Source organism: Ictidomys tridecemlineatus, chromosome 3 (assembly GCF_052094955.1).
Source record: "Ictidomys tridecemlineatus isolate mIctTri1 chromosome 3, mIctTri1.hap1, whole genome shotgun sequence".
Lineage (NCBI taxonomy): Eukaryota > Metazoa > Chordata > Mammalia > Rodentia > Sciuridae > Ictidomys > Ictidomys tridecemlineatus.
The window spans coordinates 64077407-64102442 of NC_135479.1; positions in this window are offsets into that span (position 1 = coordinate 64077407).

Sequence of the window (25036 nt, forward strand, 5' to 3'; positions counted from 1 at the left end):
ATATTCTCCAGCTCCATTCGTCGACGTGCCATCTTGCCTCATCGTTTTAAAAATGAGTCTGTTTAGGGAGCATGTCTTTCTGGAATTCTTTATTATCTGGAGTGGCACGGCTCCTTATTTCCATTTTTCTAATAATAACTGGATGAGATTTGATCACAATCTTGGTCTGTTGGTCGTCTTTATATGAAATGAGTTTTCTGAGCTCTCAAGGAAGGGTTGGGCCAGGGTCATTTTCTGCTGTGGTCCTCTGTGATACTGTTTCCATGAAATGTTGAAAAACTGGGTCTTGTGTTTTGTTCCCCTCTTCCTAGACCTTTTCTCCCTCCCTCCCTCCCTCCCTCCCTTCTGTATCTTCGTTTTTTTGTTTCCGATTGTCTTTCTTCTGCCTCGTTTGGATTTCTTACTCTCCGCCAGTGCTTGGCTGAGCTCTGATCTAGAAGGGAGTTTCCACTTATTAGCATGTTCATGGGTTTGGGACTGCTGCAGCCCTTCCAGCCTTACCCTGGGCCCTGCAATCCCCACACATGATGTGTGTGTGGTTAAGTCCTGGAGTCAGCAGGGCTTGTCACTTCTAGCCTGAGGCAAATAGGACCTGGTGTTCCCTCCTCCATTTCTTTCGTCACTCCTGTGGCCATCTTGGAAGACATGGCTGCTTGGATCTCTGAGTCCTACTGAGAAACCAGCCTCTACCTCAGAGCAAAGCCTAAGGACGGGGGCGTGACCCTTGTCCTTGGAAAGACCCACAGAGCACACTCCTAGGCACATCCCCACCCTGCTGAGTTGTTTGTCTGTACATAACAGGAGAGATCTGCTGTGCCAGGCGTCCCTGACTCAGGCTAGGTGAGGACCCATAGCAACCCCCTAGCAACCACCAATCAGCATGAGACAGGGAAAATACCTGGGATGCCAGATGACCCCCCAGTAGTTTATGGTGGTTGATAACATGTTGGGAAACTATGTAGTTTAGCACGTACACCCCTCGTGGCCTAAACCAATCAGTTCAAACAAATCCCCCTCTTGTACTAACCAATCACCCCTACCCAACTTGTTCCCGCCAGTGAATGTGCTAATCAATGTTAAGAGTTGTTGTTTGACTTTCTTGCAGTATAGAATGACTTGCTGTGTGATGTTGTGATGCATAGAGTGTTCCCCCAAAACCTATAAAATCTCACTGAACAAAGGACCAGGGCTCACTCCCTGGGACAGCTGCGTTGGGAACGGTTGTGAGTCCAGGCTCGAGGTTGCAAAAAAGACTCTTGTGGGATTGCATCGGATTTGGCTCCTGGAGGTCTATTGGGGTCCCACGAATCTGGCATTATACTACCTCTCCATCAATCCCTGTTAGACTGTGTGTGAACAAAAATGTAAACTTTAGCAGGGCAGGCACTGAACATTGATGCAGTTTCTTTGCTAATGAGGCCTGTTGTATCCTGACTTACACTAAGAGGGGCCGGGAGGATGGCTCATTGTAGATCTAGCAACGCGAAGACCCGGGTTGGATCCATAGCACTGCAAATAAACAATATAAACAAACAAAAAACAGCAATTAAGAACTGACTTTACCCAGAGAGAGAGCAATGTGGCCATACCAAACTCCTGAAACAGGGGACACTGGAGTGCAGCAGAGTGGCAGATACAGCCTGGAGACTGGAAAGATACAAGACCTGAGTGGCTCAGAGGCAAACCATTCAGTAAAGCTATCATGTCCTGTGGCAATCTGGAGGGCAAGCAAAGTGACTCCTGAAGGTACATTCTAGAGGAAGAAACGGGAAAAGACCCTGTGAGTCAGGCTGATGTTCACCACCCTTGACTGCGTTTGGCAGGGTTCGAGGAAGACATCCGCTCAGAAAAGGAGTGAGAGGAGTCGGTCGAGACCAGTCAGAAAGTCTGGACAAAGCAGGGCTGACAACCTCAGTTGCTTCTGGAGTCCTAACAGTTAGAGAGGGTACGGTATTCACAGGTGCATTAAACCACACGCCCAGCAGAACTCCTCACTGGATGCTGGCCTCCGAGGGTGAGCCTTAGACGAAGCTTGTGGCCTTCCAACCTACTGCTCCAGATGGACCCGGTCACGGAGGTGAGAGGAAGAAGGCCGCGGAGGTGAAGGTTATTTCTTGCAAATAACGAAGCGCAGTCCTTGGCCCCCTACAACAGATCGGAGGCAACTAGACCAGAGTCTTCCTACGTGTTCAAAAGGACTACAGTTCCAAAGAGATCACGCCTGGACTGCCGAAGGCTTTGGCGACTGGAGATCTAAAATGGGATTCAATGACAGTGAGGGCTGTCGTCCCTCTAGGAGTCAGGAAGTCGGTGGGAAAGCGTGACATCTCTCCACACAGACATAGCCAATAAAGAAAATGAAACGGGCAAGAGAACACCCCCAAAAGATAGAGTCGGTGGGGGGGGGTCCTGGAAGACAGGGGAGTTTCTCCCAGAGAGAACCATCTGGAACTCATGGAAAAAAGGCTTCTCACCCTCCAGGCAGAGGCTGCCCGGAATGGGTACTGGTGGGTTCTCAGAATTGCTCTGAGGTTTGAAATGTCTATCCAGGTTCGAAATGGGAGAGATTTTTGTGATTATCTGGTCGCCCTGTTCCATGGTAATATATTGGGTGGGATGGTGTGTGTGTGTGTGGAAGGGGCAGATGACTTGTTATTTTTGTTCAGAAGACTCTGGACAAAGAGGAACTTAACAGACCCATCACCATTGCATGCCACCGAGAGACCTGCCTGCCTTCTCTCCTGGTCGCCATGGATGGAGGAGACAGGTTTGCGAAGGGAAGGGTGTGTCCTGTCTATGGGGGAAAAATGGTGCCCAGGGATATTTGGTGACTAGAAGAGAATTCAACATTGGCTGAATAGTCACGGTCTCCTTCATTTCCCAGCCTCCCTTGCTGTTGGGTTGGGGTTAGGTGACCCCTCACGGCCAATGAATTATGAGTTGAATGACTAGTGTTTCCATTTCAAATGGAGACAGTTGCGAGGTGAAACATCTCCTCTGTTCCCTTCTCCTTTGCTGGTGGATGCTGAAAATCAGATGCTGAGACGGATCAAGTCGCAAGATGAAAAGAAGCTTATTTGGAAACCCGTGTCACCATGTGGAGAACTGCCTGGGATAGTTAATTTGAGACTGGGGACATGACAAAGGAAACTTGGTTCAATCATCAAGCTGGTTAGGTTTTGTTATCACGGCATATCTGAGCCTGAACTGACTGACAAAAGTCGTGTTTTCCAAAGGAAAACACAGAAGGAAGACCCTACCAACCATGTTATTTTAGAATTGATTTTTTTTAAAAAGCCTTTTAAAAGCAGCTGATTTGAGGTATAATTTCTAGACGATAAAACTTGCCAATTTGAACGACAGTTGGGTAAGAGTAGACAACCATGTATGACCACCACCCAAATCGAGATATAGCCTACCTCCTTCATCCTCCCCAATTCCCTCCTGCCTATCTGCAGTTGATTTCCACTCCCACCCCCATTCCCTGGCAAACGTGGATCTGTTTATCACTACGGGTTCTTCTGCGTTTCCAGAATGCCATGCATAATGGATTCCATAATGGATTCACACTGTATGTAGCCTTTTGTGTTTGAGCTTAATTCTCTTAACATAATGCTTTTGAGATTGATCCAAATGTTCATTCCTTTTTATTGCCGAGTCATATTCCGTAATGTAGATGTTCCACCGTTTGTTTATTGACCATTCGGCAGTTGGTGGACATTTTGAGTCATTTCCAGTATTTTTATTTTTTTTTTGGTGATTGCCAATATAACTGCTGTGAACATTTGTATGTATGCAGATTTTTGTGTGGTCACATATTTTTTTTTATTTCTCTGGAGTAGAGGTAGATAAGAATAGAATTTCTGGGTTGTGTAATAAATGCATATTTGACTGGAGAAGAAGCTTTCCAAAGTGGCTGAAACCATTGGCGCTGCAATCAGCATTGGGTGGGAGTCTAACCTGCTTTTGAACAAGACGCTCCTAGAGCATCCCTGTTTCCCTGCCTAAGGAACCGAGTTTCTGGAGAATGATTCCAATGGTTTTGATCATTCAAACGATCCCCTGTTGTTTAACATTTGGGTCACTTCTATTTATTCTCCTGATTGTAGACACATCATCTGTGAAGGACATCTTTGACATTAAATCCGAGTGCATAATCTCTGGCTATTTCCTAAGGCAAAAATTCCTAAAAGTGGAATTGCTTGGTTAAAAGAGTGAACTTTTCTTTTGCCTCGGAGACATTTTTCTTTCTTACAAGGTTGTACCAATTTATATGAAGGACCAGAATCAAGGGCAGCGGCTAATCCTTTTTTTTTTTTTTTCCCTGTCTGAGTAAATACCCGAGTCAATGATCTTTTCTCTGTCTTATTTTCAGCTGTGTTTTGTCTTTCTAAAGCTCTGCTTGGGGGTGCTTTTCAGTTCATAAACATTTTAGATTGTTTTGTAATCAAACATGTCAACCTATGCATTGGTGGCTTCTGCCTTTGGTATTATGCCTGGGAAGAGATTTCCCCATCTGAAGCTTATAAAAAAAAAAAAAAGTCACTTAGATGTCTTTATTTTTTCTTAAGGCTTCGATCTTTATATTTCACACTCCATGTATTTATTTTTAACTGTGAAATGTATGAGACATACCAAGAGAACATGACATGTGTGCAAGTTTAGCAGATAATAATAAAAAGGCTCGCTCTCAAAATATTCAGGGAGAAAAAGAAGTCACAGGAGAGAGAGAGGGTTGGCTTCATTTATTTCACAGTTAAAGCCAAGCAAAGCTGGACGGTATGTATTATTGAAGAATATTGCTCTCCTGCAGAACTGTGGCACCCAGGAAGGAAATAATGGACTCAATATTCTAAGGGGAATTTCTTTTAAGGGGAGGGGGAGCTGGGGGGTGGGGACATCAGGGCTTCCAAGAGGGCCACTATGACACTCTGTTTCTTCAGGCAGGGAGTGGGTCCACTGGGGTACATCATCACATCTGGTTTAAGCATATTTTATGGACTCTTTTGGGTATATGTGTTGTACATAGCATTTGAAAATAAATTGTGGTAAAATACAAATAACACAATGTATCATCTTAGTCACTACTAAGTGTCCAGTTCAGTGATATCTAGTATATTCACACTGCTGTGAAGCCACCACCGCCACCATCACCCGACTCCAGAGCTGCTCTCTCATCTTCCCCAGCGGGAGCTCTCTGTCCATAAACACCGACCCTCCCATTCCTTCCTTCCCTTGGCCTCCAGCAACCATCATTCTACTTTCTGTCTCTGTAAATTGGATTCCTCTGTGGACCTCATCCAAAATGGAACCATACAGTGTTTATTCTTTTGTGACCGGCTTGTTTCATGCAGCATCATATCCTCAAAAATCCATCCATGCCGGAATATGTGTCAGGATTTTTCTTCCTTTTAAAGGTTGAGTAATATTCCATTGATAATACAATCACATAATAAACTCCACTTGAATTTCAAAGAAATTTTTTTAAAAAATAGTTCTTTGCTTATCTATTTTTCTTTTTTAAAAATACCTTTACTTTATTTGTTTATGTTTTACGTGGTGGTGAGGGCCAAACCCAGTGCCCCAGTGCAAGGCAAGCCCTCTCCCGCTGAGCCACGACCCCAGCCCTCTATTTGACTCTCTAACTTACCAGAAAGGCTTAAGAGGGAAGAGCTTCCTGCTATGGGTTGAAGGTGTTTTGGTTTTAGCCAGCTTTCTCACCGCTGTGACCAAAATACCCGACAAGAACAACTTAGAGGAGGGGAAATTTATTTGGGGCTCCTGGTTTGAGAAGTCTCAGGCCATAGATAGCAGACTCCATTGCTTGGGTGAGGGAAGGGCTCAGTGGAGGAATGCTGGGGGCGGGGTCAGGGAGCAGAGAGAGAGGGAGGGGAAGGGGCCGCAGGGAAAATGTACCCCTCCAGGGCATGTTCCCCGTGACTTATCTCCTCCAGCCACACCCCAGCTGCCTACAGTTATCACAAAGACCATTCAAACTAGGATGACTGATTAGGTGACAGCTCTCACAGTTCAATCATTTTACCTCTGAATATTCCTGCAGAGACACAGGACCTTTGTGGTGGTGGTGGTGGCAGGGGGACGACACTCCACAACAGGTTTGTCCCCTGTGTGTTGTGTTTGTTCTTTTTTTAAAAAAATGATATTTATTTATTTATTTGCATTACGATTCTGAATACACCATTATACCATGATTTATCATATCTCTGATTCTATATAAGGTATGCTGACACCAAATTCACATCTTCATACACGTATTTTGTATAATGATTGGGGTCTCCTTCCACCATCTATGCTATTCCCCTCTCCCTCCCTTTCCCTCCCACCCCTATTCCCTATCTAGAGGTAATCCTCCTCCCTTGCTCTCCCTCCCAACTCCATTTTGAGTCACCCTCCTTATATCAGAGAAGACATTCGGCATTTGTTTTTTAGGGATTGGCTAACTTCACTTAGCATAATCTGCTCTAACGCCATCCATTTCCCTGCAAATGCCATGATCTTATTTTTTTTAGTGCTGAGTAATATTCCATTGTGTATAAATGCCATATTTTTTTTTATCCATCCATCCACTGAAGGACATCTAGGTTGGCTCCACAGTTTAGCTATTGTGAATTGTGCTGCTATAAACATTGATGTGGCTGTGTCCCTGTAGTATGCTGTTTTTAGGTCCTTTGGGGATAGTCTGAGAAGAGGAATAGCTGGGTCAAATGGTGGTTCGTTGCCTTACAATTGCAAGATGGCTGCCTTAGCTCCAGTCGTCGCGTCCTTTCACAGCCTTCAAAGACTGGAGGCAAGGGAGGTGGCTGTCGTGTTCAGAGTGCACTCATCTCTTTTCTATCTCTGTGTCCAGGAGAACCATCTCTCCCAGCCTCCCCTTACGTCTCTTTGTTCAGAAGTGTGTTATGAGGCAGCCATAGATCAGCCACTGACAAATGAGATTCTTTGACTGGTTTGGATCAGTGAGGATTCACCCTCCAGAGCTGAGCTGTCCAAGAGAGCTCTCTGCTGTGATGGAATGTTCTAGACCTCTCATCCAGTATGGCAGCCACGTGTGCTGATGCAGTGCCTGGAATGTGGCTAGTGTTGACTGAGGAGCTGAATTTTTATGAAAGGAAATGTTAACGAAGTTAAGCTTAAAGAGCTGCAGGTGGCTATTGGGATGGACAGCTTTGTGGGGGCTGGCACTCTCTAGAAGGTTCTGCGAACTAGGGAGAAGGAATATGGCTGCAGAGGTAACCGAGTCGTCCGACCCTGGCAGCCTCTGTAACGGGATGAGGAACCAGGTGTGTGTAGAGCATGCAGGTGGGAGAGAGGCACTAACCAGGACTGTGACCTTGGTGCTCCCGGTTCTTTCCCAAGAGGGGAGCCGGAGACAGGTGACCTTATGTGCCCACCACTTCCAAGACCCTTAGCCCTACCCTGGGCTCATTGTCCTCTCCGAGGTGTCTCAGGGCACCCTGACTCTGATTTCTGTTCCTGACCTCTCTCCAGCCATCTCCAGTTCAGAAGCTGGCACCGTAGCAAATCCCGAATGTCCTTTATCCGCGGCTCTGTCGCTCTCAGCTTGACCATGTCCCCATGGGCTAGAGGGTCGAGCCTGGGGGAGACAGGGGACAGACGTGCTGTCCCAGGAAATGCTTCCAGGCACCTTCAGGGAGTGTGATGCCAGCCTGCTCCCCAGGTGAGAGAGGTGGGCCACTGCCCTCCTGCTGTGGCTTGCCGCACGTGCCTGACCGTCTGCCAGGCCCTGGTCCATAACTCAGGGTAAGTCAATGGAAACCTCGTTTGGGTGTATTTTTAACCTCCGCGGCCGTGAGTCGGGAGGGTGCACAGGCATCTGTGAAGCCAGAGAGGGGGGAGGAAGGGTTGGTGGCGGAGGCTCTGCCTGGCTTGGACCCACACAGTGCTCAAGACCCAGCTGACACAGACGTCCCGCGCTCGGCTGCCGTCCCTGCCACTGACTGTCCCCGAGTCTTGTGGTCCGAGGGTGACACAGTCAGAAGGGGACCATGAGTCACGAGGCCTCGAGGGTAGGAAACGAAGCTCAGGGGATGGTGATGTGGCCAAGGTCATGACCAAGGTCACATGGTGATCTGGGAGCACAGCTGGGAGTTTGAGGGCCCTGGGACAGCAGGGCCCCTTCTGCCTGGTGTGGAAGCCCTGGGGCCCTGAAGCAGGACTCACTGTGAATCCTGACCTACCTCTCACCAGCTGTGGCAGGTCGGGCTGGTAACTCTGCCGTCCCTTGCCTCATCAGTGGGTACCTCGGTGCTGCCTGGTGGGGGCAGCGGTGGGCCCTCGTGGTCCATGCGCAGGGCAGAGGCCAAAGCAGGCTGCCCCTTTTACTTTCTCTGGTGGGGGCCAGGATGCCGGCTTGATCCACGAGCAGCCAGTACACAAAAAACGTCAGGAGCAATTAGAAGGCGCCCCTTGGCATCAGCTTTATCTGCAACGATACGTCTTTATTAATAATGATGCTTTGAATGATGCAACCAAACGTGCTGGCGGAAACTGTCGCTGACTCCCGTCCCTGGGTGCGCACTTGCATCCACGGCTTCATTTCTAGGTGGAGATAAGACCTCGAGCTTTGCCCCCATTGAAACCTTAATCTCCTTACCCCGCAATATGGCAGATGTCAATCAGATATCATGCCATAACCCACGTCCTGCAAACTCACTTGCGGCCAGGCTAGCCCACACAGATGTATTGCTAGCACCGACGTGGCAGATGCAAAGGGTTTTTAAGAACTACTCTCAGAACAGGCACAGCCTACCTCTGCCTGCACGATCAGGTCCTGTCTGAATGGAAGTTGCTTCAAAGAATTTGCATCCCTATTGGCAGCTCCTCCGTGGTGAAAGCAATCGTACACTGGATCGATAAGTGTGTTCTTATTGAACTTCCCAATGCCAGGTCTTAGGCTGGGGTTGCTGGGGTCACCGAGAGAGAAATCGGATTTGGCTCCTGCTCTCCAGAAGCCTCCCATTCAGACCTGGGCGCATCCAAGGTGCCGAAAATCAATGGAAAGTCTGGCCTAACCCAGAAATGAGGTCTCAGAGGTAGGTGGGAGGGAACAAACTCCAAAGGGCTTTATCAAGTGCCCTTGGGCTAGAGGGGACAAGAGCTATAGGCTTCTGCACTCATTATTCTCCAGGGGCCTGTTTCCGACAATCTTGGCAGCTATCTGCGGAGGCTCAGGGCGAATGAGGCCACAGAGGTCAAGGTGGGTCTGGGATTAGGATCCAACTACGCCTGGCTCTTTGTGCCTATCTCAGGCCAGCTGATCTCCATCCCAGTGATTCAGTGGGTGAGACATTTTCAGGTGAGCCAGTGATTTCAGGTCCCATCCTGCAGGTGCATGTGCTAGTGAGCTTGGGAGGCAGGTGACCGGAGGCTTGGATGTGGAGGCTGGGTTGGACTTTCTCTAGCCTCCCAAATACAGGTAGTAAGAAGGGCTTCAGGATGTGTCTCCTGGGGCTCCAGCCAGGACCTACCTGGGGGAGTCACCTGCTCCCCAGCTCCCGCTCTGCTCTGGCTTTGCTGCTGAGCTCCTAGGTGGGTCTCAAACCTGCCTTTCTTTCTTTTCTCACGTGTCTGTCAAGTGTCAGTCCTGCTGCAAGAGGAGGTGCATCTCTTAACTGCTCTTTGTCCCCTGCAAAGGAGGGAGGGGGTCTTAGTCTGAGAAGAGCCCTGGGTTTCCCTGGGCTGGGGGCTGCCTGTGGTGGCACCTCCAGCTTAGCAAGAGGAACGGTGGTCGCAATAACAGTAACATCCCTGTTTGCTGAGGGTTTTCCTGGATTCGCCTCCTTCGGTGTGATCAAGCCTATTTTGCATATGAGGAAACTGAGGCACAGAAACGGAGGCGGCTGCCCAAGGTTCACACAATCGATCAAGATATGGCTCTGGAAATCCGTGCACACTCCAGAGGCCACTGAGGACGGGTGGGTGTGTCGGGGCGGGGGGTGGATGGCACGATGGTGAGGTCTGCATCACCATCTTGGGGGACACTGCCCGGCCTGGGGTAGAGGCTTTGTACAGCGGGTGGTCAGGAAGAGGTTAAGCTGGCAGGGTGCTGGCCTGTTCATACAGGCCACCTAGTGAGGTGCCTGGTTCACTCTTCTCCGTTTCCAGACAAGCAAACAGAGATGTGGGGACTTGGGAATACGGCCTAAGGTGTCCAAGTTGGGGACATGAGCAGTGGGAGTAGGCGGTAGCCTGGCAGGAGCCAGACATGTGCCCCAAACACTTGAGGTGCCTGCATTGGCGGGCAGAGGGCTGCCTAGCAGTGGCTTTCTCTGTTCACAGCCCCTTCACATTCCACTGACCAAACGTCAACAGTGACACTGATGGATGCTCACTCAGCCTGACGCTGGCCAAGCCTTCTCAGTGCTCTGTGCCTGATTCTCTCACAGCCTGGCAGAGTATCTCAGCCCATTCTATAGGTGCAGATGAGCCTCGAGGCAAAGCTCCATGGCTGGACAGCGGCAGGGGACCTTCAGCACCTGGGCCATCCCCGGGTCGCCTACGTCCGTGATTTCATTATAAACTCATCACTGGGAAAAACGGAGGCCCAGAGTGGTCATGCATCTCGCCCAAGGCCAACCCAGCCAGGAAGGGGTAGAGCCGGGATTTGAATCCAGGACCTGCAGTCACTGAGTCCGTAGAAGTGGTCACAACCTCATCGCCCTTGCCATGGCCTCCCCTGCCCCCAGCTGGACTCCACCCTCTGTCACCCCTTATTCCCAGCTCAACCTGGGCCACTTCATGTATTCTTCATGCCCCCGGCCAGTGTGAGGGTCCTTTGGCACAATAGTGGCCGCCCCAGGTCTCAGGGTACCTCAGAAATGGGAAGGACAGGGCCTGAAGGTGCACCTGGGTGCTCCCCCCCTGCCCCCGAGGCCCTTCTTGCTCCTGCTGCATTCTTCTGGGCTCCATCTTGGAGGCGTGGATGGGGCACCAGGCCTCTGCTGGGACCCTAGGCTGCCTCATCTGGCCTGGGGTGCAGACCTGACACGTGTGGGGTGTGGCCGGGATGGCCTCCCACCCTCAGATCCTCACGGTGCCCAGCTGTCCTCCCTGGGCCATGCCTCCAGAACCCGAGTTAGGGATTCAGGGTGCATCTCGCCCCTCCCCCACTCCAGGCCCTTCTCCTCCCTTTGAGCTGTCTGTCTTGCTGCAGAGGAAGCTATTCATAGCCAGGACGATGCAAAATTCATAAAGTGTGGCTGGAGGGTGAATCCGCCCCCGGAGCAGGGCCACGCTGCCCCCACTCCACGAGGCTCTTCCTCCACGGGAGTGTGTGTGCGGGTGTGTGTGCAGGTGAGTGTATGTAATGAGTGTGTGTGCAGTTGAGTATGGGCGGGTGAGAGTGTGTGTGAGTGAATATGTTGTGTGCAGGTGTGTGTGTATGAGTGAGTGTATGTGTGGGTGAGTGTGTGTGTGAGTGAACATGTGTGGGTGAGTGTGAGTGTGCATGAATGAGTGTGCATGTGAGTGTGTGTATGCAGGTGAGTGTGTGTGAGTGAGTGTGTGGGTGAGTGTGGGTGGGTGAATGTGTGTGTGCAGGTGAGTGTGTGTGTATGAGTGAGTGTATGTGTGGGTGAGTGTGTGTGAGTGAATGTGTGTGTGGGTGAGTGTGTGTGAGTGAATGTGTGTGCAGGTGAGTGTATGTGAATGAATGTGTGTGCAGGTGAGTGTGTGCGGGTGAGAGTGTGTGTGAGTGAATATGTTGTGTGCAGGTGAGTGTGTGTATATAAGTGAGTGTGTGTGCGGGTTGCCCAAGGCCAACCCATCCAGGAAGGGGTAGAGTATGTGTGTATGTGAGTGTGTGTGTGCAGGTGAATGTGTGTGTGCATGTGGGTGAGTGTGAGTGAGAGTGTGTGTGAATGAATGTGTGTGTGCAGGTGAGTGTGTGTGAGTGTATGAGTGAGTGTGTGGGTGAGTGTGTGTAGTGAGTGTGTGTGCAGGTGAGTGTGTGTGAGTGTATGAGTGAGTGTGTGGGTGTGTGTAGTGTGTGTGTGTGCAGGTGAGTGTGTGTGAATGTGTGTGTGCAGGTGAGTGCGTGGGTGTGTGAGTGTGCCAGTGAGTACATGTGTAGGCGCGTGAGTGTATGTGAGTATGTGTGCGGGTGAGTGTGAGGGAGTGTGTGTGTGTTAGACGGTTTCACCTTGACGCTGTTGCTGCCATGCTCCTGGTGGGTTTTTCTTTTTCTTTCCTGGAGGTAAAATCACATAAACCTGCCCATCTTGGAAAGTGCAGTGACATGGAGGGCATTCCCAGTGTGGCAGCCACCACCCGATGGTTCCAAGACACTTTTCTCCCCCAGATGGCAACCCCTGTACCTGTTGGCAGGCCCTCCCCACTCCCTCCCCATAGCTCCTAGAAGTCTCTCTCTCTCTCTCTCTCTCTCTTTTTTTTTTTTTCTGGAAGTCTCTAATCAGCTTTCTGTCTCTATGAATTTGCCAATTCTGGACATTTCATAAAAATGGAATTACACAGGGTGTGACTCTCTGCATCTGGCTTCTCTCATTTAGCGCCATGTTTGCTTTCAAGGGTTATCCATATTGTAGCATGGCTCAGTACTTCACCTATTTGTTTATTACCATCATTTTTGAGTCACATCCCCAGCCTTTTTTATTTTTCATAGGGTCTCACTAAGTTACTTAAGACCTCGCTCAAATTTGTGATCCTCCTGCTTCAGCCTCCAGAGCTGCTGGGATTACAGGCATGCTCCACCATGCCTGGTGGTATTTCATTTATCATTATTACTATTATTAATACGCTGGGCATGGAACCCCAGGGACTCCTGCTTGTTAGGCAAGCACTTTACCACAAAGCTACCCACCAGCCCTCATTTTTTAAAAAAATAGTATCACATTTTTTTTTTCAGTTTTGAAAGAGCTTTTAGATTTTTAAAGATTTTGTTTATTTTTATTTTTGATGGTTCTGAGGATCAAACCCAGCATTTCGATGGAGCTATTCCCAGCCTACAGTACAGACGGTATTTGTCATCTACCACGTGTTGCTTTGTGGAACGGCTTAGATGGGACTAATCAGGACACATGTGGCCTCATTCGCGTATCTTCCTCTTTCCTCCTCAAGGCTGAGTGATATTCCATGGTGAGATGGACCACATTTGAACTGCCCACTCATTCATGGATGGACATGGCTGGTTTCTACCTTCAGGTAGACGTGCACGTACAGGTTTTCTCTAAAAACGTGTCTGGGTTCTTTTGGGCAGAGACCTCTGGGTGGAATTGCTGTGCACGGTCGCTGGTATCATCAGGATCAGCTGATTGGCTGTTGAGGGCTTCGCCATGGTCCTCGTGACCACTGTTCTGCCCGGCTCTGCTCTGACCACCCATCTGACCCTGGACGTGTCTTCCCCATGCACTGCCTGCCAGCTCCTCTTCTGTCCCTTGCAGACGGGGCTCTGTTCCTTCCTCTCCTACCCAGCTCCGGCCAGGCCTGGGGCTCAGTAGGACAGGTTTCCTATGGGGAATCAAGGTCATAGGGAAAAGGGCCATCGAGTTAGACCCAGGCCTGGTCTGCGTCTCCCAAAGAGATGGCAACTCCAATGGCAATGGTGGCTCTTGGGAACGCCCTGAGCGCCCTGGAGACCTACCAGTCCTGTCCTTGTGCAGGCAGGAAGCGAGGCCTCCGTGGAGTCAGGCCTTCCCAGAGCCCCCCACCCAGTCTGTGGGGGTGGGGTGGGGGAAACCAGCATCACTGATCGAGCCCCAAGCCCCATGCCATCATGTTCTGTGGCCCTAGAAGCCATGTCCCAGGATCCTGAGGTGCTCCCCACCCCCTTATGAACAAATGCAGACTGAGTCGAGGTTTCTTAGAGGTGGACCGTATTGGGCCAGACACCTGGAGGAAGAGGAGGGGCAGGGGCAGCACAGGTAAAGGCCCTGAGGTCAGCAACGCATGAATCCTTTGAGGGAGTTCACCTAAGAAATGGCCATTCTGGCTCAGCCTGTGGACACGTACGGCGAGTTAGTTCTCAAGAGAGTTTTAGAATTTTGGGCGGGTGGCCAACCTTTTAAAATCTGAAATTCTTTTTTTTCCTATGAAACGTCCAGATTTCCGGGACTGGGGTCGTGGCTCAGCGGTAGAGCGCTCGCCTGGCATGTGTGAGGCCTTGGGTTCGAGCCTCAGCACCGCCTAAAAATAAATAAATTAAATAAAGGTGTTGTGTCCATCTACAACTAAAATGTTTCACAAAAAAGTCCAGATTTCCAGCCTGTCTTAAGAGATAGATGCTCTGACACATCTGGTGGGCCCTCATTCCTGGAAATCTCCACACCAGAAACAAAGGGCCATCTTGCCTCCTGCCCTCCAAACTCGAGGCCTGGGGACAGGGGTGCTGGGAGCTAAACCGGGGTGTGGCGGCCGAGGTTGGGGAGCCAAGGCTGAGCCCCTACCTCATCCCAGGGCTTGGCTCACGGGGCCTGTTATACAGTAGGTGCTTAAAATAAGGGCTTGACCTTGGTCTCAAAGACCAGACCTTCCCCTTCAAGATCATGGCCACTGTCACCTGCTCCTCTCTGTCCCCACCTTGAAGGCCCTTCCTGATGCCCTGCGTGGGACGGGCTCTCGCATTGGGGGCCCTCGTCAGGGTTCTCGACGCTCAGTGTGTGAGCACCACCTGCCGTCGTCCTCCATCCAGGGCCTGGCATACAGCAGGTGCTCCGTAAGTGCTGAGGGAGTGGCTGGAAGCTGCTGGGTACCAGGCCCTGGCACTATGGTGACTCCCAGATTACAGAGGCAGCGATTGAGGTCCAGGGGATGAAGGGGAGGTGGCAGCAGGCCTGGACCTGGGCTTGCTGGCTTTCCTGCTGGTGCTTCATCTGGACACTTCTCTGTGGGTCTCAGAGACTGACCGATGATGGAGTGGGGAGGCCTGTGCACCCGAGGCTCAGGCTCCCCCCGATAGCCCTGCAGCGGGGAGGACGTCGCCTCCTGAGAGAGAGAGACAGAGAGTGGATCCAGGTTCGGGAGGACACAGGTCCTGCAGGCCCCACCGGAGCAGGTCTGGGCTGCACATCGCAGACACCCGTGAGGACCTCTGATGTCCCATCTGGTGAGTCACCCCACGTCGCTGTAGTGGGCGCAGGGCCAGCCTGGAGGCTCCAGGGTGTCCTGAAGGTGAGCCCCTGCCCTCCTGCCCTGAGCATTGCTCTGACCCTAGCATACCCCTCAGGGCTCCTCAGGGGTGCAAGGCCCATCTGCTCCCAAAGATAGAGCCACCTGTTCCGAGGCTCCGGAAGGTTCTCGGTGGGTGCACTGGCCAGGACAGGGGCTTCCCACACTTAGCAGCCCAGGAGGGTGGGCGGGGGACCTCAGGCCCTGCACTCTCGGGGGGCAGAGAGGCCTGGCCTGAGCAACAGGGCCTCACCCTCTTTCTCCCGCCCTCTTGGGAGGCTGTGGGGAGAGGTCTGGGCCACACCCTCAGGACTTCTCTTCATTCTTAAGCCCAAAGGTTCAGAGCCCTCACAGCCCTTGGACCCGACTCGCTCCCTAAATCCAGGTGGTCCTGGGGGACAGTCAGTATCAGACATGGCCTCACTCTGGGGGAGCCATCAGGAAGGACACACAAGCACGCACGCATGCACACACACACACACACACGGACACACACAGGTAGGTTCGTACAGATACAGGTACATGGGTACGCACAGGTGCACAGATACACACGTATATAGACATACTTATGGACACACAGTTGCACACACAGACACAAGAGATAAACATGCATGTCTACATCTGCAAAGTTATACAGGGAGAGACACACAGACATGCAAACACAGATACGTACATTTATCTCCCAATGTCAGGGGAGGGGAGATTGCTTGCAGGGAACCCCCGCCCCCCCAGATACCAGCATCCCTGGATGCTCAAGTCCTTTATATAAACCAGCATAGTATTTGCATAGAACCCATGCAAACCCTCCTGTGCTCTTTAAATCATCTCCAGATTACGTATAATACCTAGTACAATGTAAAGGCGGCATAAATAGTCATTACGCTGTATTGTTTGGGGGAAAAATGACAAGAAAATAAAGGCTGAGGGTGTACAGTACAAATGCAGCCATCACAGACCTAATTACATGGTACCCAAATGAGACCCAAGGCTCACAATGTTCCAGCGACAGTGCTGGAGAGAGAGACAGAGGATCGGTGGAGTGGCGGGAGGCTGGCGCGGGACCTGCCTGGGCGTCACTTTATCTGCACGGATTCCACGTGGTGCGTAAGGGGCCTGGCAAATTCAAGTTTTGTGGGTTTTTTTTGAACTTCTGGAATTCCTCGCCCATCCCTGAATATTCTTGATCTGCATTTGTGGAAACCCATGGGTACAGAGGGCGGACCGCACTTGCATAGTCACACACACACACACACACACACACACACACACACACACACCATGAAGCCCAGGCTGTGACTAGGTAGGTGTGTGGTGCCACAGGGTCCCTGACTCGGTCTGGAGAGGCAGGCAGCCTGCGGGGAGTCCCTTTGCCCCACCAGGATGAGATATTCTCAAAAACACAGGGACAACAGCGAGAAGAGCCCAGAACCCCTGCCTGTGACACGCTGTCACCTGGGTGCTGGCTTGGGTCTTTCCTCATGGCTGTCCTGCCCAGCCTCTGCTGTCCACTCCCCGTTCCTTCTGGGGCCTTTCCACACTGTCAGAGCCTTCTGTGTGGACAGCACGGTGGCAGCTGCTGGACGGGGGACGTTGGAGTCATTGTCACGGCTCAGCCATGAGAGCAACGCTACTGTAGCATTCCTGAGGTTGCGACTTCCGCATATCCTAAAATGACCTCCGTGGGCTTTGGGCCCCTTGTGAAACACCTGGGTCTGTGGTCAGTTTTATTTTAAGGAACACTGTATACACTAGCTCCAAAAAATGGGGAGGTGTGCTGGTGCATTAAGGGACACCCCTTACCCCCAGCCTCTCAGTTCTCTCCAGGGATGACCACTGGATTTTGTGGTTCCTTCTAGAGATTTCCATACAGACAGTCCCGAAATATTTTCTGTGGCTCTTTGAATATAAAATGTCATGTGTGTGAACATTGTTTTACACTGTGTGTGTGTGTGTGTGTGTGTGAGTGTGTGTAATGTGTCTTGGAAACGTCTCCAGTGGAGAGCAATTAAGTCACCTTGCTCTTTGTCACGGCTTTGCACCATCCTGCTGGGGCAGTGGTGTTGCCACACTGTGTGCATCCGAGCTTTGTGGTGAGCACCCTGGTTGTGCAAGCGAGTTCCGGCGGGCATCCTTGCTCGGCTGCCAGATACCATGGGACACAGTTGTCGTTGGGTCTGGGGCTGGTAGTTTCTGGCAGTCTTGCCTCGTGGCCTCATGGACACCAGCCAGCACTGAACTGGGTGTCCACGTGCCCGGGCCTCCCTGGGATCCCTGACAACGGGAGGGGTGACCGCGGCACCTGCAGGTAGATTGAATTTGGTTTCCAATAGAGCAGAGCTGACTAGGGGTGGGGAGAGAAGTCCCCTCCACCCCGGCCAGGCAGCAAGTCATCAGTGGTGGGCTGGGCAAGGACCCCCACATGTCCCCGTCTGGCCTCGAGGGCAGGGAGAGCATCCTGAAAGGTCTACCTTACTGGGCCTGGAGGCGGTGGAGGATATTGTCCCAGGAGAAGGAGAGGGAAGGTCAATCCGGGCAGAGGGGGACAGCCGGCAAAGGCAGGTAGGTGTGAAAGTTCAGGGAGCGGAGAGGGATGCCAGGTTGTCAGGACGGGGACAAGGACAGGCCATCTCACCAGGAGCCTGGGCGTGTCCTCTGGGTGCTCGGGAGCCAAGTCTGCAGAAGGGGGAGAGAGGGAGGGCTGAGGGAGCAGGGTCTTCTCCATCCCGAGGAGGAGGGGGCGAGCAGAGGCGACCCTATCAAATGAGGCCTGTCCCCCTTAGCAAATAAAATGAACCCGGATCGGAGCGGAGCGGAGGCCGATGTTTTATTCATGGTCGGCACAGAGCGATCAATTACGGGCTCCTGCCACCCAGCCTGGCACTGCCTCGATCATCCTGCCATCGCGGGCTATTTTGGGCTTGGTCTTGGGGCTTGGCCTCACCTCCCCCACCATCCCAGCCCTTTCCCTGCCCGAGGTGGGGGGCACTCCTCTCAGTGTGGGAGCAGGGAAGCCGTGGGTCTGTTGCCACCGAGTGTCTGGGTAAACTGAGGCTCGGGGAAGTGCCAGGGCAGAGTCAGGCTCTCCCAGGCGTGGAGGACCAGGGCTCACCTCCTCTCACGCAGCCCCGAAAGGCAGGTGGGCAGGGGACATTGTTATCTCTAGTCACTCCCTGGCCTTGGCCGCCTGCCTAGATGGCCCCGCCTCCACCTCCCAGTGCCCTGATCAGACACGACTGGACAGGAGGAAGGAAGGACTGTCAGTGGATGGTTTTAGGGCCTCACACCCACTGCCTGTCAATGTTTCCTGATCTACAGCACTTACGGAGCACCCACTGTGTGCTAGGACCTGGGCAAGGGGCCAGGGACCCAGTGGTGACAGAACAAAGCCCCTGCCCTTGTGGAGATAGCATTCAAGCTGGAGGGCGATTGATAAATATTAGGTGGTGACTGGTGCCTTAGAAAAACGAGGCAGGGGAGGCATGAAATGGGATTCCTTTGGGGAACAGCATTCCAGACAGAGGGAACAGCAATTGCAAAGACCTCAAGGTGGGTCCATCCCTGGCAATTCCTTGCTTTCCTTCATTCCCCACATCTGTCCACTCTCCTGCCTCCGCTGCCACTCCTGATTCTGCCCACAACCAGCACCCGCTTGGACTAGTGCTGTAGCTACCTCTCTGGTCTTCTTGCCCATCTAACCCCCTGTTTTCAAGGTGACTGGAGGCAGTTTAAAGCATAAAGGAGTCCATTTTGGTAGTTGAATACAGTTACCCTATGACCTAGAAACTCCGTTTGAGGTTATTATACACCCAGGACAAATAGAACAAGCCTTAAAAGCAGTACAGGTGCACCCACGTTTTACATAGCCCTCGCCACCATGGCCTCATTGTGAAGACAACCCTAGCGTCCAGCAGCAGGTGGATGCACAAGGAAGATGGGGTCCATCCACACAGAGAATGTGATTAAACCCAAGAGGGAAGTCCAGAGGCCTGCTGCCGTACGGACGGACCTCAGAGATACCCCGCTAAGTGAAAGAAGCCAGACGAAACTGACCACGGGGAATGATTCCACTTCCACGAAATGTCCAGATTAGGAAAACCCACAGGGACAGAACGTGGATTCGTGGTTTCCAGGGGGCAGAGAAGAGGTGGGGGGAGGGCTGCTAATGGGCATGGGGTTTTTCTCCCGAGGTGATGAGAATGTTCTGGTCCGAATTAGAGGCGTGCGTGTACCACATCGGAGGCGTACTCAATACCACCGGACGGGATTTTAAAAATGGCTGATTTTATGCTGTGTGAAGCCAAACCAGAAACCTTCTAATTGCTCCCCGTAGCACGAAAGATGAAATCTAAAGCACATCCCTGTGGTGTGGCCAAGCTGCCTCGCCCCTCAGGACTAACGCTGGGCTTTCCTGGTCCTCTTTCCTCCAAGAGCCACGTGCTGCTCCCTGAGCGTGCCTCCTCTCTCTGCCCCAGCTTCCCCCGCCCCATGAGGGCCTCTGTTGACCTCCCTGGAGAAAGTAGCCCCTCAGGCCGCTGCCTGCCAGCCCGCTGCCTGGGGCCTCCCCAGCCCTTACCATGCATGGCCTGAAATGCTCTCCTTTGAAGTCAAGTCTTCTCCACTTCTAGGCTCCGACTCCTGTTTTAGAACATTCGCTGCAAAAGGCCAGGGCTTTTTTCTCCCCTCCACCCCCCCCCCCGCACTTCTTTTTGTCACTGTTGGTATTCCCAAAGCCCAGATCGGAGACTGGCACATCAAAGGTGCCCGGCAAAGGAATGAGTGAGTGAACGTGCGCACGTAGGAGCGTCACTTCTCGCCTGGCCGGCCTGTCTCCAGCATCCCCGATGGCCTGCCCACTGCCTCCCGGGGTCCTCTTGTCCCAGAACCCCACCCCCACCCCACCCCAGGAGGAGCCTGGGGTACCTCGAGCTGCATCTGGGGAGCCTTTGGCCATGGCCTGCCCAGCCTGCCGTCACAGGTCCCCACTGCCCACTGGTGAAGTCCACAGCATGTGACCTGGCATTTGCAGCCTTTCCCTTCTTTGGAGCATGGATTATGGGATCCTGGCCCCCTTCTCTCTTTTTGCTTCCCAGCCACCATGAGCTGAAGAGCCCTCCTTGGCCATATGTTCCCATGAGGACGTTCTGTGCTGTCGCAGGCCCAAAGCCACCAGGCCAAGGGACCACGAACTGAAATCTCTGAAACCGCAAGCCAAAATAAACCTTTCAGGTGCTTTTCTGAGGCATTTTGTCACAGTCACAGAAAGCTGTCTAATACACCAGGTCTCCTCAGCTCCGGCTCCTCCCCCAGGGAGGAGCCAAGAAGATTGGCTTTGTGGGGAGCCAAGAAGTGTTGGGGGAGGGAACATGATGATAACGATCATGGAAGTTCTCCTGAGCACCTGGACATCCATTAACCATGATCCTCGGCCCTCTGGATCCTGGTTGAGTGATAACGAACCTTATTTTTTTTTCAGGTGAAATAACTGTGAGGCTCAGAGAGGTTAAAGAAGTTCTCCAAGGTCACAGAGCCAGGAAGGGGAGGATCTGCTGTAGTATTAAAGATGCATTTTGGTTTATGGTTGGTAGTTTTTTGTTACTGTTGGTATTGTTGCTGGGGGTCTCTGGAAGTTTTTGCCCTCTGACCCTCCTACCCACTTCCTGTGGGCAGGGATCTAGAGGCTGAAGAAAAACCCACTTACTGAGCTGGAGTTGGTCACCTACCTTACGACATCCCCAAATGGGAATGGCGAGAGGCTGCAATGAGGGACTTGGCACACAATAAGGTCTAGGAAAATCAGAATACCCAGGGTGGTCACTTCCTGTTCCCAGGGCTCTCAATCCATGTGGAGAGAGAACGGAGCCCAGGACCCACTGGGTGGCCACCAAAGCCCTCCAGGAGCCCAAATGTGGCCCTGAGCCAGTTTGAGAGAGCTTCCTGGAGGAGGAGAGGCTGCAGGTATGGGAAACAGTCTAGGCCAAGGTCTGGAGGTGGGGAAATAGCCACATCTTAGAGCTGAGCCATAATGGAGAGAGGAAGATGACTGCTGGGCCTTCCCCAGACACACATCATGTCTCCAATCACCCAGAGAACTACTGCTTTCACGAATCACCTATTCCTTGAAAAATACTAAAATTGTACTCTCTGACTGCATTGGTATAGAGATGAATATGATTTGTTGATCATCCAGTTGTCTATTCATCTATGCATCTGTTCATCCACCTGTCCATCTGTCCATCCATCTACTCATCTACCTGTCCATCCATCCATTCACCTGTCCATCATTCATCCCCCCTCCCACCAAGCCACCCGTTCATCTATCCATTCATCTATTTCCACCCACCCATCTACCTGCCCATCAATTCCCATCCATCACCCACCCATCAATCCACTTGTCCATCTGTCCATCCATCCATTCATCCATCCATCCATTCATCCATCCATCCATCCATCCATCCATCCATCCATCCATCCATCCATCCATCCATCCATCCATCCATCCATTTATTCCCCCTTCTATCTATTTATTCATCCAACCACTCAGCCACTTTCCCCATCATCCACCCACCCATCCACTCACCAATCTCTCTGCCCATCCATTCATCCACCCACCTGTACACCTATCCACACATCCATCCACCCACCCATCTACCCACCAATCTACTGTTCTTCTATCCATCCATTCATCCATCCACCTGCCCATCCTCCTGTTCATCCATCCACCCATCCATCCATTCAAAATCCATCTGTCCGTCCATCCATCCATCCATTATCCATTCATCTGTTTGTCATTCATCCTCCCTCCCACCAGTCTACCGGTTCATCTATCCATTCAGCATCTCTACCCACCCATCTACTTGTCCATCAGTTCCTATCCATCCACCCACCCATTCACCCACCCATCAATCCACCTGTCCATCCATCCATCCATTCATCCATCCATCCTTTCAATCTACCCATTCATTCCTTCTCCCACCCATCCATCCACCAATCCACCTTTCTTCCTGCCCATCCATTCATTCATCCAACCATCTATCCACTTCCCCCATTATCCACCCACCTACTCATCCACCCACCGGTCCTCCATTCATCCACCCACGTGTCTACCTGTCCACGCATCCACCCACCTATGCATTCCATCCATCCGGCTCTGTCTCCATATGTCCAGTGGTCCCTTCTTAAACAGGTGCTCACCCTCTGTCCACTCCTCTGCCTGCCTATGTGTCTTCATCAGCCTCGGCATTCTTTTCCTTCCTCCAGAGACTTCTCTGCCATCCAACCCCATCTTTCTCATCACCGGGGGGCTGGGCTTCAAGACTGACAGCTAGCTCGTCTCTCCCGGCACCGCTCCTGCTGGTGCTCTGAGCAGCCAGGTGGGCTCCGGACACTGTGCCTGCCGTACCCAAGGGATGACTCGCCCCCCACCCTCTCCCTCTGGCTGGGGTGGAAGGCTGGGATCTGTGACTGAGGCCTGAGCCCAGGGAGGACAGGGGAGCCACGAGCGTGCCGGTGGGAGGGAGGTGGCGAGGGAGACCAAGTTCATCACCAGGCCTCAGTTTCCCCACCCATCACGAAGGGTAGAGTGGTGCTGTCCTTCCTCACTCTAGGAGCTAGATGCTGGGCTTCCGAAGCTGCCTCCTGTGCCTGGGGAAAGGGGACTGTGACGGAGGGGTGCATGCTCGGCCCCCCACTCCCTGCCACATACCCACTTAGGAAGGGCCTGCTGCAGGAGTGGCAGCCCTCATTAGCACAGTTATCAGACTCTGGGGATCCAGGGGTCACCGGGGTCCAGCTGTGAGGCCATTAGCAGCCCATTAGTCCCATCCTCCTCCCTCCTACAGCCCCCAGCCCCAGTCTTGGGACCTGCCCTTCACTTCCCGGCAGACCTCCTGGCCCAGCACCACCCCCCAGGCCTCAGAGGCCCCCAGCTGAGGTTAAGGCCTGGTCAGTCTGGGCAGGGCCAGGGCCACCCCTTGTGGATCTAGAGAGGAGGAGAGTCAAGTTGTGAGCTGTTAGCTGGACCCTCAAGGCTGGGCTTCACCAGTCTTTACCAGAGGCAGGTGGAGATGGTAGATCTAGAGGTGTGGGCTGAGGGCCCAGCAAATCAGCAAGAGGATTCCTCTGTCATCTTTGCCAAAGATGGGTGATATGCCGGTCTCTTTCTCTCCCTCATCGTATGTGGATGGCTTTCTACACAGGAGGAGCTACGCTGGATCCATCAGTCAATCAACAAGCATTTGCCAGGTTAACAAAGCACTGGACACTGGCAGGAGGGCCAAGACCTTAGACTCCTAATGACAGGACTCGTTCATTCATGAACAAACATTGATTGTGTGGCAGAGCCCTGGACAGCTGTGCTGCTCTTTTGGGTGTTCAGAGCCTGAAGGACAGGACCTGGCTCTGGTCTGTAGAACTAACCCCTCTCCCCGCCATAGATGTCTTTGGGGGCCGTAGAGGTCCTGGCTGCTGTCCCCAATGGCCCTGTGCTGAGCACTGTCACTCGGGTCATTTCATCTGTTCCCTTGGCGCCCTGAGGAGCCGGGTACCAGGATCCTCCCTATTTCGTAGGAGAGGAAACAGGCCCAGAGAGGTGGAATCGCTTGTTCGGAGCCAGGCCTGGGTCCTGTCCTGGGCGGGGGGCGGGGGACTGTCCTCAGTGGTGGGGGGTGACAAAGAGCTGCGGAAAGAGCCAGGCCTGGCAAGTATTTTTAGCGGCTGCTGCCCAGCGTGCTCGGCGAGGGGATGCAGAGACGCTGTTCCCGGGGAGGGAGAGCGTAAAGTGATGTCTTAATTGGGATCCTTGAGGAGAAAAACTGTTACAAGTGCTCAATTATTTCATAATGAGCCCGCCAGTGTGCGAAGAGCGCCACAAACATTTTCAGAGAGAGAGAGATAGAGAGAGAGAGAGAGGGTGGGGTGAGTGCTGATGTGGGGGCGAGGGAGCGAGCGGTGGAGGGAGGCTCTTTCTCTGGGTGTGAGCTAGACTCAGCCTCTCCTGGCCTGAGCTATCCCTTGAGTCACGTCACTCTCCTAATGAGCCACTAATAATGGGGGGATTATCATCAGCCGCGGAGGGGAAGGAGGGGACACTTCTGGTGAAGATCCCAGAATCCAGGAGACCCTCTCCCGCGGCCCACAATGGAAGGAAAGGGGAGATGTGTCAGGCTGTCGGGTTGTTTGGGGGCCTTCAGAGGGAGAGGCCCACATTTCACTGTGTGAGTCACTACTCAGCCGAATTTCCTCTCGTGGCTCCCCATTGCACTTCCTCGGTCCCCAGCGATCCCTTGTGACCTTCCTCTGCCCCTGGCACCCTACCCTGTCACTACTCTGGGTGGAGGTTTTTTACCTAGGCGGAGCTACGTTGGATCAATCAGTCAATCAACAACCATTTGTTAGGTTAACAAAGCATTGGACAAAGCTCTATTCTATTATCATTATTATTATTAATTTGGGAGATTGAACCACACTCTACCGATGAGCTACATCCCCAGCTCTCTTAATTTTTTTTTTTTTTTATTTGGAAGCAGGGTCTCACTAAGTTGCCAAGGCTGGCTTTGAATTTTCGATCCTCCTGCCTCAGCCTCCGGGTCTCTAGGATTACTCCTGGCTGGGCCACTGTTCTAAAGCCGGCCAGCCACTTTCTTCCCCAAGCTCCTCCTGCTGCCTGGCTTTTGGCATACCTGAAAAAATTTTAATCTTCTGAGTTGCACTCTTTTCTTCAGTAAAAAAAAAAAACAAAAAAACTCTTGTTTACCTCATCAGCGGGTAGGGGCTCCCAGGGCTGGGTGAAATCAGCTCCCAGGAGGCCTGACTCAGTGCCTCGATTCCATGGCGGGAGGTGGGGAGGGCTACAGTCCTGGAATCCTGGGTGTTCTAC